The sequence below is a fragment of the Neltuma alba genome, unplaced genomic scaffold, assembly GCF_004799145.2.
Source record: "Neltuma alba isolate B1F8T4 unplaced genomic scaffold, ASM479914v2 tig00012340_pilon, whole genome shotgun sequence".
Taxonomy (NCBI): Eukaryota; Viridiplantae; Streptophyta; class Magnoliopsida; order Fabales; family Fabaceae; genus Neltuma; species Neltuma alba.
Genome location: NW_021636849.1, coordinates 27,559 through 42,429, shown reverse-complemented (window position 1 = coordinate 42,429; position 14,871 = coordinate 27,559).

Sequence of the window (14,871 nt, the reverse complement as noted above, 5' to 3'; positions counted from 1 at the left end):
GGCGAAGTCTCAAGGTATAACTACCTGTGTACTTGTACATTTTTTACCTTTCATGAACTAAATTTTTTTATTATGTCGTCAAAATCCCACATATCACGTGTTATGCTTCTTAATTTTTTTATTGTGTCCTCAAAATCCCACATATCAAGCATGACATCGTATGCTTTTTGGGGGAAAAAATCAAGAAAGAATTACTATAAGTCTCGGTAAATGAGATATAATTACCAAAAAGTCTAATAACAATTGATGGACATGCAATGACAAGTTCCAATAGAAAAAATAACAACAGGTTTATGTTGCTCACTTGTTACTAAAATTGTTTGGTAATTAAATTCCTTTCTTAGAACCTTAGTATTTTTCAAAGCGTCTTCTATACTTACTTACCATTCACATGTATAATTTCCCAGTAAGAATTTTGTTGCCCCTAAAGCTTCTTGGACATTTCCTGTAAATATAATATTCCTTTTACTGCTTTGCTGGATATCGTAAGGTCAGGTGATGTCTGATTTAGAAAGACCAGGAGGGAGAGGGGGGGGAGAGAAGAGAGAGAGAGAGAGAGAGAGAGAGAGATAGAGAGAGAGAGAAAGAAGAACCTTTTTGGATGAGTCAATGATTGTCAATAAACTTGTGCAGCTTTGCCTAGTGCTCTTCTGTCACGCCATAATGATAGAGGGTCTGATTTCAAAATGGCTAGAACTTGACAGACTGACAGACACACCGCGCACATCCAATCGTAAAAATCATATATGGTTGATCCCACATCCGAAAAGGATGGGCACTAATCTCTTATGCTAGAGAAGAACCGTAAAAGATAAGGATATAATTCTACTTTCTATTCTCCACTGAGATTATATTACATTGAAGAGCTTCATGATGTTTTATATATTGGAAGCCACATTTTCCACAAAGCCATAAACAGTCTTTTAGTTTAATTGAGGGTAATGTTATTTTTAAATGATAAAAATGAAACTGTATTATCTTCCAAAAAAGATAAAAGTAAAAATAAAAATAAAGCAAAAAAAAAACTTTTAAATGACGAAATATGTTTTCGATATTAGGAGTGAATATATGATATTAAACTAATGGCTGGCTAGTAATGGTAGCTAACATGTTACGGTGCTAGATACTACAATTTTTTTGTATTTTTTTTTTTTCAAATTTCCTTAACTTATGGAGTGCAATTATTGGGTGTGGAAAATTTAATTAGGCTAACCCAAGTCGTCAAAGCCCACAAGATTTAATTAATCTTTTGCATCTTGCTTTAAGCTCACGCTTGGGGCATCATTACTATTGGATGGTCAATGACTCAATGTGATGTATATATAAAAAATAACCATGAAGTCAAAAAAAATATATTTAACTAATAAGTAAATTTGACTGGTGTCAAATAAATTAAAGTTTGAGTATCCGTTTACTTCAAAGAATCCTATAAAGAAACGTAATGTAATGGAATGACGATTGTTGAGTATGCAACCAAGAAATCATAAAAATATATATATTATCTAATAAAATAAAAATAAATGTAAAATGGTTTTTTTTTTAAAATTTATCAAGACAAACATGGAATGTATAAATGTTGATTAGGGTATTTATAGTCATAGGTTGATTCGTTTAAGTTTGAATCTGGAATACATAGCCAAAATTATGTAATGAACATCAATGGATTTGATTTAGTTTGGTATAATTAGGAATGCATTGGATTATTTTACTGTGCCAACCAAATACCTTAAATCAGTGAAATTATGCTGGTGCATGGAATTAAACTAAACGAAACATGGGTAAGCATAGTTAGGAAACAAGTGACCTGGAATTTTGTTATAAGAACTTAATATCGTCTTTAATCTCAAAAATTTGATTTCATTTTAGTTTTGATCCCTAAAATTTGATTTTGGTTCTTAAAATTTGAAACAAATAGTTTTAGTCTCTAAAATTTAATCTTATTTTGATTATGATCATTGTTTCAAAGCCCAAAAACATTGTTCTAGGAATCAAAATTCTTAAGGTGGAAAACATGAAGTCAGATTTTAGGAACTAAAACAACTTGTTTAATTTCAAATGTCAGGAATCAAAACCGAAATAAAGTTAAATTTTAAAGATCAAAACTGCTAGTTTTAAATTTCAGAAATTAAAACTAAAATGAAGTCAAATTTTACGATTAAAAATTTATATTAACACAAAAAAATTAGTGGAAGTAATAATCCCTAAAGCAACTCGCTAGTCGCTTGTAGGTTGTGGTCCTTTTGAGGACAATGTGCTCATGACCACAAACATTCTCGCTGGAAATTTTCCTCACTAAAAAGCTGAAAATATCTTAGATATCTTCTAAAAGTTCTTGTTGTTTTAAAATATGAGATTTACTGCTGGTAAAACAAAAGATTTATTCTGAAAAATAATTAAAAAATTTATTGTCTTTTTTCAAAAATTACCCCTCATTAGCGTGTTGCAACCTCATTTATTGAAAAAGAAAAAACTGCATTAATCTACACTTCACTATTTTTAACCAACAACTTTAAAGAGAGAGAAATGGATGGAATAACTTTTTTAAATGGAATTACCTAATATCAAATCATATTTGAGTATAATTAATGCCACATGATAATATTCTGACAACGTAATTTTTTATATCCACAGGGATTTAAATCCACGAAGTTTCATAGGATCCGACGTATTCGTGCCTGTCACGTGTTCCCAACAAGGAAACTGATACCCTTCTTATCCTTAGCATGCTGCTTAATTTGAAAAGCTGAAATTGCTTTTATATATAAAGTCTATTATACTTCTCCAGTTCTTAATATAAAATCTAATTATTAATTTAATTTTGATACGAAATATAAGATTCATTTATTATATTTATCAATTTTCTCTAAATTATCCTTATGGATACTCCATCAACTATAATCAAATAGAAGAGGGAGAGGGGGTATTAAGAAAGATGGTTATGGTGTTTTAGAAAAAACGTGTCACATTTTTTATAATTAACTAACTTACCTAACTTTCTTAATCTAATCAAATTAGTTAAATAGGTCTTATATTAAGGATCGGAAGAGTATATGTTTATTAATTTTTTAAAATTAATCATGTTAATATTTCTTTAATAATAATTAATAGAAAACAGAGGAAAGGAATTATGGAGGATTAAAAGGGTATTTTAAAAATTATATTAATTAATTTAACTAATATTTTTAATTAACTTAAATTAATTAATTAGCTTACATATCTTAAATGCTGGTACTGGTAGTTTTGTGACTTTGCTCCTATGACATTACATTTATCGGATAAGGAAGTTGTGGGCGGGCCAGACAAATTAATTTTCAGGATCCATATTAAATATTTGTCATGGTATTAATGAATACACATACGTCAAGAAGGGATATTTTAATTAAATTAAAGGAAGCTTGTGAGAAGGAAAGTGAGAGGATGGATTAGACGCAGCATGTTCATGTTACAGGGGACGATTCTCTTTTCTAATCAGCCTCTCAAATCAAATCTCGCTCCCCGTCGCGTCTGACCAAAAAAATCTAAACTGAGTTTGGGTGCCCCAAACTCATTTTAATGAAATGGAAATAATCTATTTTTAATTTATTTTGATAAGCTGATCAAAAATACTATCTTCGGTCCTTAATATAAAAATTAGGTAACTGATTTGAGTAGATTAAAAAGATTATTTAAGTTAATTATTTATGATAAATAAGTGTTGTAGTTCTTAAAATATCCTTACTGATCAAGTATATTAATTAGAACTGTTATTATTACAAGAACTATCTTTAAAAAAAAACAAACCTAGGAGACAAAGTAGATTGGGAGCTTATATTTATGATCAAAATAAAAATCAAATGAACTCTTATATTAAAAATCGGAGGTAATATATTATTTTTCAAAAAGTTTTCCTCTAACCCCCTAAACCCTTGCTCTCTGCTCTAAACGCGCTTGAGTCATACTGAAAGTCACTTCATATAAAGCGCAAAAGTTGATAACATTATAATCATGCATCACAAATAAAATTAAAGAATTAGATACTACTAAAAATAATATCAGGATACTATCATTTATTTGTTTCTTGTATTTTTTTTTTGGGTCAGACATCTATTGTATTTTGTTAACCAAATATTTTAGGCTAATTTTTTGCTTCGAAACATATAAAACATACTTCGGCTAGGAGCCAAGGCTCGTTAATTTAGTTTATGACATGGAGAAAAAAAGGCAGGCTCGTCTTGATTGGATTTGCTTCATATGCACAAGGAAAAAGTTTTGAACTGTAACCATTTGCTTTAAAAAATGTTAGCTTTTATACGCGCATGATTGCATCAACCTCAATGGATATATATTAATAAAATGAAAGAAATAATTTAAAAAAAAAAAGTGGAAGTAATCAAATTTAAAAGAAGAAGATGCACGCGAGGATGATAACGACAATTAAGCATGATTTGTCGGACGTTGGCGTCGGTTTATCGTTGGTCCATCATTTCTTCCATATACAGGTCTTTAACACTTTCACACTAATTGCCCAGAAGAAAAAACAAAATAAAAAACCCATGCACCTTTTACCCTTCTCGTCATGCTTATCTTTATGCATAAATTTTGGTGGGTACCTTATCTTTACACGTGTACAGATTGTTTATTTTTTAAAAATTTAAAAAGGCATGTTATATTAATAATCTGAAAATACAAGCGAGATCGCCTCAGCAATCTCTTACTTATTGGAGAGTTTTCTTGCTGTTAGGCTGTAAGGTCATTAATAGATTGTATTTTCAGTTTTCATGAATTAAATTTGAATAAATTACTAGATTTCAAATAATCTAATTTATTTTGATAATAAAAAAAATTCAAACACATAGTGCCATGCATGCAACATAAATAGGGAGAATCATTGTGAGGTCCTAATATAGAAAAATAATTACTCAAAAATTCTAATAACAAGTGAGCATATGAAATCTGTTATCATTTTTTTTTTAGAACTTGTTATTATAGACTGTCTAGTTACTGTGAGATTTTTGCGAATGTGTTCCTTTCATAAGATCTCATGAATATACTGATTTTAAAATTATAAGTATGAGGCTGTACATTGGCATGGTTGTCAAATTTGAAGTCAACTGAGTTTTTCAGGCTAAATGTTGCTTTAAAAACTAATTTTTTTGGTAACAAAAGAACTAATTGATTAATTTAATCACTCGACGAAGCGATGGTAAAAGAAATTAAATTTCAATAATGAGAATATTTTGGCAATTTTAAGAAATTTGTACTGTAACGATTTCATATTGCAGTAAGATAAAATTTTAACAAAGTGATAACAATTTATATGAAAAAAATAATTGGAGCAATTTTCGTCCTTTTCATGACAAAATAAGTTTGTGGACTCTCTAATTCTAAACATTTTGAACGAATTATAATAACCATCAAAACTGACTAAGTTTTAATAAAAGCCGTTGATTATACTATTCCTATTTACATCTTAACATTTCTAAACGGATCATTGGGGTCTTTTTTTTATGATTGACTTTAAAGGAGAATATATTACTACTAAATAAAAATATTGTTTTAAAAAAAATAAACACCGTCCAAATCCCGTCCAATCAATTTGACGTATCCGCCAAATTTTTCTCGTCTTCTCGAGGAATCCACGGGCGAAACAAGAAAGTTAAATTAATGTTAAAGTCAAATTTCCTTCACATCTAAAAGTTGCCTTAAACTACATTTAATATATTCTTCTAATCTTCAATTAAAAAAATTAAATAAGTTAATTATTTATAAAAAATAACATGTTTTTAAAAACACTATAATTATCTTTCTTAATATCTTTTTTCTTTTACTTATTTGATTATGGTTAATTTTAAAAAAAATTAATAAATATGAAAAATAAGTCTCATATTTAGGATTAAAATTAACTTAATAATTAGGTCTTATATAAGAATCGGAGGAGTATTATTTTTTTAAGAATTATTCTTCCATTTCTTTAATGTTTAATATGAACTTCTTTTGTTTTACTCTAATAAAATTGTTAATTGTCGTTTTATGCCTGATGATCGTTCTCACTTTACCATAGATTAAATAAATGCATTTATTTTTTTTATATTGGAAAAATGCTCAGTGACTGCGAGGGGAGATTAAAAAAATAGTTGGAAAAATTGCAACAACCAAAAAACCTTAAAAATTAAAAAATTTCATACAGGACCCATTCATAAAAATTGTTATCATTTGATTATTAATTGTTGTCAAAATCAATACCAATATTGTAACAGGTCCCTATTTATAATTTTTCTATTTTAAGGTCTTTTTTTATGATTTTTTAAAAAATAGTTCAGTTCATAAAGAATAATGGTTTTTTTAATGGTAGCTCACATGTTATGGTGCTAGATGCTATAATTTTTTTTGCATTATTATTTTTTTCAAATTTCCTTAACTTATGGAGTGCAATTATTGGGTATGGAAAATTTAATTAGGCTAACCCAAGTTGTCAAAGCCCACAAGATTTAATTAATCTTTTGCATCTTGCTTTAAGCTCACGCTTGGGGCATCATTGCTATTGGATGGTCAATGACTCAATGTGATGTATATATAAAAAATAACAATGAAGTCAAAAACAAAAAAATTAATTAATAAGTAAATTTGACTGGTGTCAAATAAATTAAAGTTTGAGTATCCGTTTACTTCAAAGAATCCAATAAAGAAACGTAATGTAATGGAATGACGATTGTTGAGTATGCAACCAAGAAATCATAATATATATATGTATATATATATTTATGTAATAAAATAAAAATAAATGTAAAATGGTATTTTTTTTTAAATTTATCAAGACAAACATGGAATGTATAAATGTTGATTAGGGTATTTATAGTCATACGTTGATTCGTTTGAATCTGGAATACATAGCCAAAATTATGTAATAAAGATTAATGGATTACTTGATTTAGTTTGTTATAATTAGGAATGCATTGAATTATTTTACTGTGCCAACCAAATACCTTAGATCAGTGAAATTATGCTGGTGCATGGAATTAAACTAAACGAGACATGGGTAAGCATAGTTAGGAAACAAGTGACCTGGAATTTTGTTATAAGAACTTAATATCGTCTTTAATCTCCAAAATTTGATTTCATTTTAGTTTTGATCTCTAAAATTTGATTTTGTTTTGATTTTGGTTCTTAAAATTTGAAACAAATAGTTTTCGTCTCTAAAATTTAATCTTATTTTAATTATGATCATTGTTTCAAAGCCCAAAAACATTGTTCTAGGAATCAAAATTCTTAAGGTGGAAAACATGAAGTCAGATTTTAGGAACTAAAACAACTTGTTTAATTTCAAATGTCAGAAATCAAAACTGAAATAAAGTTAAATTTTAAAGATCAAAACTGCTAGTTTTAAATTTCAAAAATCAAAACTAAAATGAAATCAAATTTCACGACTAAAAATTTACATTAACACAAAAAATTAGTGGAAGTAATAATCTCTGAAGCAACTCACTAGACGCTTGTAGGTTTTGGTCCTTTTCAAGGCAATGTGCTCACGACCATAAACATTCTCACTAGAAATTTTCCTCACTTAAAGCTGAAAATATCTTATCTATCTTCTAAAAGTTTTTGTTGTTGTAAAATATGAGATATTTATTGCTGGTAAAAAAAAAAAGATTTATTCTGAAAAATAATTAAAAATTTATTGTCTTTTTTTTATAAAAAAAATACCCCTCATTATCGTGTTGCAATCATATTTATTGAAAAGGAAAAACTGCATTAATACTCCACACTTCACTAATTTTAACCGACAACTTCAAAAAGAAATGGATGGAATAACTTTTTTAAATGGAATTACCTAGTATCAAATCATATTTGAGCATAATTAATCCCACATGATAATATTCTGACAACGTAATTTTTTATATGCACAGGATTTAAATCCACGAAGTGGGATTCGACATATTCGTGCCTGTCACGTGCTCCCAACAAGAAAACTAAGAGCCTGTTTGAAGCTCCGTTTAAAAAGCACTTTTAAGTAAATTTATATAATCTGAAATAAAATTCTCATCATATACTTATCTTATATTTCGTAAATCACATTTGAAAAGTTATTTATAAGTCAATCCAAACAAGCTCTAATACTCTTCTCATTCTTAACATAGTACTTAATTCAAAGTTGGTATTGGTAACGTCTATTCTATATATTTATTATTATTTTTAAATTAATCATATTATATTTTTTCAACAATAATTAAATAGAAAATGGAGGAAAAAAATTAAGAAAGATTAAAATGATGCTTTAAAAAAAAGGTACTACCTCCGATTCTAATTATAAGAGCTAGTTGACTAATTTGAGGAGATTAAGAAAAGAAGTTAAATTAGTTCTTTGTAATAAACAGGTATTGTTTTTCCTAAAATACATTTACGAATTAAGTGTATTGGCTAGAACTATTATCGTTATAAGGACTATCTTGAAAAAAAATATATAAACATTAAAAATAAAATGGATTGGGATTTTATATTTAAAATCAAAATAAAAATAAAACAAGGTGTTATATTAAATACCAGAGATAATATTATATTAACTAATTTAAATAATATTCTTAATTTATTTAAATTACTTAACTAGCCTCTATATCTTAAATACTGGTACTGGAAGATTGTGACTTTGTTCCTATGACATTACATTTATTGGATAAGTAAGTTGTAGGTGGGCCAGACGAATTAATTTTCAGGTCCATATTTAATATTTGTCATGATATTAATGAATACACATGCGTGTGAAGAAGAGATATTTCAATTAAATAAAAAATTAAAGGGAGCATGTGATGTGAGAAAGAAAATGAGAGGGTGAACTGGAAGCAGCATGTTCAAGTTACAGGGGACGAATATCTATCCCAATCAACCTTTAGAAGCAGCATGTTCATGTTACAGGGGACGAATATCTATTCTAATCAGCCTCTCAAATCAAACCTCGCTCCCTGTCGCGTCTGACCAAAAACCAAAATCCCGCCAATTAAGGCTTTGGGGAGCGGGAGGATGGGGAGAAAATTTTGAAGAAAATGCGGGGAGACCCAAAGACCCGGTTACTCATTGGATCTTTAATTTGGATATTTCAAATTTAAAATTTTTAATTGATTATTTTAAATAAAAAATTAATTTTGTAAAAGATTATTTTAGATTCTATATTCATTAAAATAATTTTTAATACATTAAAAAATTAAATCTAAACTGAGTTTGGGTGCCCCAGACTCATTTTAATGAAATGGAAATAATATATTTTTAATTTATTTTTAAAAATACTGTTTCCAGTCATTAGTATAAAAAACTAATTGACTAACTTGAATAGATTAAAAAATTAGTTAAGTTAGTTATTTGTAATAAGTACATATTTTTTTTCTCTAAAATATCATTGCTAATCAAGTGTATTGATTATAACTACTATTATTATAAGGACTATTTTGGAAAGAAAAAAAAGAGATAAATATGAGAAACAAGTAAATAAGGATTTTCTATTTAAAGTCAAAACAAGAGTCAAGCAAACTCTTATATTAAAAATCAGAGGTAATATATTATTTATCAGAAAGTTTTCCTCTAACCCCTAAACCCTTGCTCTCTCTCACTCTAAACACGCTTTTTTTTTTTTTTGACCAGACACTCTAAACACGCTTGAATCATACTGAAAGTCATTTCATATAAAGTGCAAAAGTTGATAACATTATGATGCTAAATGCATCATAAATAAAATTAAAATGTTAGGTACTACTGAAAATAACATCATAGCGCTATGATTTATTTATTTTTTCATCTATTGTATTTTATTAACCAACTATTTCAGGCTAACATCATAGCGCTATGATTTATTTATTTTTTCATCTATTGTATTTTATTAACCAACTATTTCAGGCTAAGTTTTTGCTTCGAAACATATAAAACAGATATCATATGTTAATATTTTATAATATTTAAAATACTTCCAGTGGGAGCCAATGCTAATCAATTTAGAGCCCGTTTGGGATCACATTTGAACCCCCAAACGTACGTCCCTATCTGACTTCTCATGTGACTGTGTTTATGTCATGTTTGGAGTGGCGTTGGCGGTAGATCGGCTTATGGTCTAAGAAGAGCTTTTTTCCAGAAGCTCAAATTCATTGCTTCTGACTTCTCCACAGCAAGTTTGGATAGGTGGAATCCATGAGTGAGGGAGGAGAGAGAATATTTTATGCATGATGTGCATTTTTGTTTTTATCCTAGCCACTTAAGGTGGTTCTTAATACTATCTCCAGTCCTTAATATAAGATCTTATTTAATTTTTATTTTGATCCTAAATATAAAAACCTAATCCACTTTATTTCTCATGATTTATATATATTTTTTCTTTATAACAATAAATTAAATTTTCTTATTTTTAATAATTTTATTTTTATTACTTCATTTAAAATGGTCACATTATATATATAATTTCTTTCTCATAATAAATTAAATTTATTTACTTTTAATAATTTTTATTTTCCTTACTTCTTAAAAAATAGTCACATTATATATATATATATCTAATATTAGATATGTACTATTTAATAAAGTTCATGTCCTTTTAAGTCATTTTACATCCAAACTTACTTTTACATTTATCATCTAAACAAGTTTTAACTTCTTAAATTGACTTTTTTCCAAAATCTAATCCAAACATAAATCACATTATCCTATCTGACTTTTACTCAATCTGACTTCTGTAGAAGTCAGATTCAAAAAAAGTTACTTCTACCACCGCTATTCCAAACACACCCTTAGCTTATGATATAGAGAAAAAAGGCAGGCTTGTCTTGGTTGGATTTGCTTCATATGCACGAGGAAAAAGTTTTGAACTGTAACCATTTGCTTTAAAAAATGTTAGCTTTTAGTCATACATGATTACATCATCAACCTCAAAAGATATATATTACTCCTCTGGTTTTTAATATCAGACCTATTTAACTAATTTGATTAAATTAAAAAAGTTAGGTAAGTTATTTAATTATAAAAAATGTGACACATTTTTCTTAAAACACCATAATCATATTTTTTAATACCTTATCTCCCTCTTCTATTTGATTATGGTTGAGGGAGTATCTATAGGAGTAATTCAGAGAAATTTGATAAATATGAGAAATTGATCTTATATTTAGGATCAAAATCAACTCAATAATTAAGTCTTATATTAAGGACTGAAAGAGTAATAAAATGAAAGAAATAAAAAAAAAGTGGAAGTAATCAAATTTAAAAGAAAAAGATGCAGGCGAAGATGATAACGATAATTAGGCTCATTTGTCGGATGTTGGCGTCTGTTATCGGGGGTCCATCATTCTTTCCATATACAAGTCTTCAACCCTTTCACACTTATTGCCCAAAAGAAAAAACAAAATAAAAAACCCATGCCCCTTTTACACTTCTCATCATCCTGGTCTTTATGCATAAATTTTGGTGGGGGCCTTATCTTTACACGTGCACAGATTATGTATTTTCAAAAATTTACAAAGGCATGTCATATTATTAATAATCTGAAAATACAAGCGAGATTGGCTCCGCAATCTCTTATTTATTGGAGAGTTTTCTTGCTATTAGGCTGCAAGGTCATTAATAGATTGTATTTTCAATCTTTCATGAGTTAAATTTGCATAAATTATTAAATTTCAAATAATCCAATTTATTTTGATAATTAAAAAAAAAACTACTCAAACACGTTGTGCCATGCATGCAATATAAATAGGGAGAATCGTTGTGAGGTCCCAGTATAAAAAAATAAATAAAATTCTAATAACAAATAAGCATATAAAATCTGTTATTATTTTTTATTTTAAAGTTTATTATTATAAACTGTCTAGTTATTATGAGATTTTTGTGAACATGTTCTTTTTATAAGATCTGATGAATATACTGATTTTAAAATTATAATTATGAGGCTTACATTGGCACGGTTGTCAAATTTTCAGTCAACTGAGTTTTTAGGCTAAATTTTGCTTTAAAAACTATTTTTTTTGGTAACAAAAGAACTAATTAACTAATTTAATGACTCAACGAAGCGGATGGTAAAAGAAATTAAATTTTAATAATGAGAATATTTTTGGAAATTTTAAGAAATTTGTATTGTAATGATTTCATATTTCAGTAAGATAAAAATTTTAACAAAGTGATAACAACTTATATGAAAAAAAATTAATTGGAGCAATTTTCGTCCCATTCATGACAAAACAAAGTTTGTGGACTTTCTAATTCTAAGTATTTTGAACGAATTATAATAACCATCAAAATTGACTGGAGTTTTAATAAAAGCAGTTGGTTATATTACCCGTGTTTGGGAGGGTATAAAAATTATTTTATAAACATATTCATATAAGTTAAAATAAAATTTATCTCACATACTTATCTCATATTCCATAAGTTACTATTAAAAAACTATTTATAAATTATATATAAGCTGTTATAAACAGATCTATTATTTCTATTTACATCTTAACATTTCTAGATGGATCATTGCGTATGAGTTGGTTTCCAAGGAGAATATTATTACTAAAATAAAGATATTGTTTATAAAAAAAATAAATAAATAAACGCAGTCCAATCCCGTCCAATCAATTTGACGTATCCGCCAAATTTTTCTAGTCTTCTCGTGGAATCCACGGGCGAAACAAAAAAGTTAAATTAATGTTAAAGTCAAATTTCCGTCACATCTAAAAGTTGGATTAAACTACATTTAATGTTTTTTTTTTCCCGCAGAATTATTCTTTATTTTTACCTGGTTTTTAAGAATTATTCTTCCATTTCTTTAATGTTTAATATGAACTTTTTGTGTTTACTCTAATAAAAGTGTTAATTGTCGTTTTTGGCCTGATGATCGTTCTCACTTTACCAAAGATTAAATAAATGCATTTATTTTTTATTGAAAAAAAAGTTCATTGAGTCCAGAGGAGATTAAAAAAATAGATGGAAAAATAGCAAAAAAAAATTTATTGAAAATATTTATACAAAGACCCCGTTTAAAAAAATTATTATCAAAACCAATACTAATATTATAACATGTCTATATTTATAATTTTTTATTTTTAAGGTTTTTTTGTGATTTTTTCAAAACCGTTCAATTCACCGAAAATAATGGTTTTTTTAGCCAAAAAATCATTGAGGTTTTTCTTTTGAGTAAAAATAATGGTTTTTAAGTTTAATTCCTTGAAGTCTAGACTTGTAAAATATCGTTACTCTAGCTGACCCCACACCAAATTATACAAATTTATAAAATCCATCTCATTTACGGACACGCACACACATTGACACGCACAAATACAAAACCCTAGTTATTAAACTTTTTTTTTTGTTGCCAAAAATCTCACTCAAGAGGATTAAGTATAGAGATTTTTATTAAAATCATCAAATTAATCTGAAGTCTTATGAAACTTTATTATAAAAGATTCCATTTCTTTAATTATTAAATTATTTTTATCTTTTTTTAAATATGTATTGACAACTGAAAGTATAGCTATTAACCACTTAAAGTGTAACGATTAATAATTATCGTAACAGATATTGACAACTCATGTATTACATTATATTTTTATTAAAATATAGAGATTTTTATTAAAATCATCAAATTAATCTGAAGTCTTATGAAACTTTATTATAAAAGATTCCATTTGTTTAATTATTAAATTATTTTTATCTTTTTTTAAATATGTATTGACAACTGAAAGTATAGCTATTAACTACTTAAAGTGTAAGGATTAACAATTATCGTAGCAGATATTGACAACTCATGTATTACATTATATTTTTGTTATGTGTTGAGAAAATATGTTGTTAATATCTGCCGTCATAGTTGTTAATCATTGCACTTTAAGTTTTTAATGACTACTTTTTTATTGTCAATACATACTTAAAAAAATAAGAGTAATTTGGTAATTAAACAAATAAAATTTCTTACAATGAGTTTCTTTGAAATTTTAGAATAATTTGATAATTTTAAAAGACTTTTTTATATTTAATTCTATTGGATGAGAACTTAGAGTTAAGGTACGCCCAATACCTTAAAATATTTTCTTATACGTATCCAGTGTCTCAAAGTTACTTATAGTGTAATTTTGCCTCTGAAATGTTTAAAATGGTGCACTCACGTCCAATTCTAACAGATCCGTTTTATTTGACTGTGAACTAATGACTCAGTTTTAGTATGACCGAAATAATTCTAGCTGGCATGTTACATAAGCAGTTGATGTGGCTATTTGGATTTTTTTTTTGGGGGTTAAAAAGCATGTTTTATCTGAACCTGTACTTTCACTTCCCTGGTTACTATACTCCTCCATGGAATGATCCCAACACCTCCAGAGAAACATCGATATAGAAACTCAAGGAAATTACATCGCCCTGTACTACTCCCAGCATCGTTAGTAAATGATATCAATCCTACAACTTACACCAAAGCAATTCAGTTAAAAAAAAATTTAAAAAGCTGCGCAATTTACTGGTGCGGCTGATGAAGATGCCTTTCAATTATACACTGTTTAGAATCAAAATCAAAAGAAACTACGATAGAGAACCAGTCATGAATGGGGAAGGGAGTAGAAACAGTGGAACAGGGAAGAGAAAAGAAATCTGTTCCATCCCCAAAAAGATGGAAAAAAGAAGGGTATGAAATCTCAACGAATGACTCAACTGAAAGAAGGCAAACTAGGGCTATGGCCCCCACCTCACTTTCAAAGACACCTTGGAGCTTTTGAAGCCATTGTCATTGAGGTCAATAATCCGGCATAAGCTGACAGATTTTTCCTTCTTCCAAGTGCCATCTTCTATTCCGTAACTTTTAATTATATACAGACTCCGGTGAAACTTAGCACCGGATTTGCGAGACCGCTTCCTAACCCAACCCCTGCAACAGCTAAAACGGACAATCCTTTA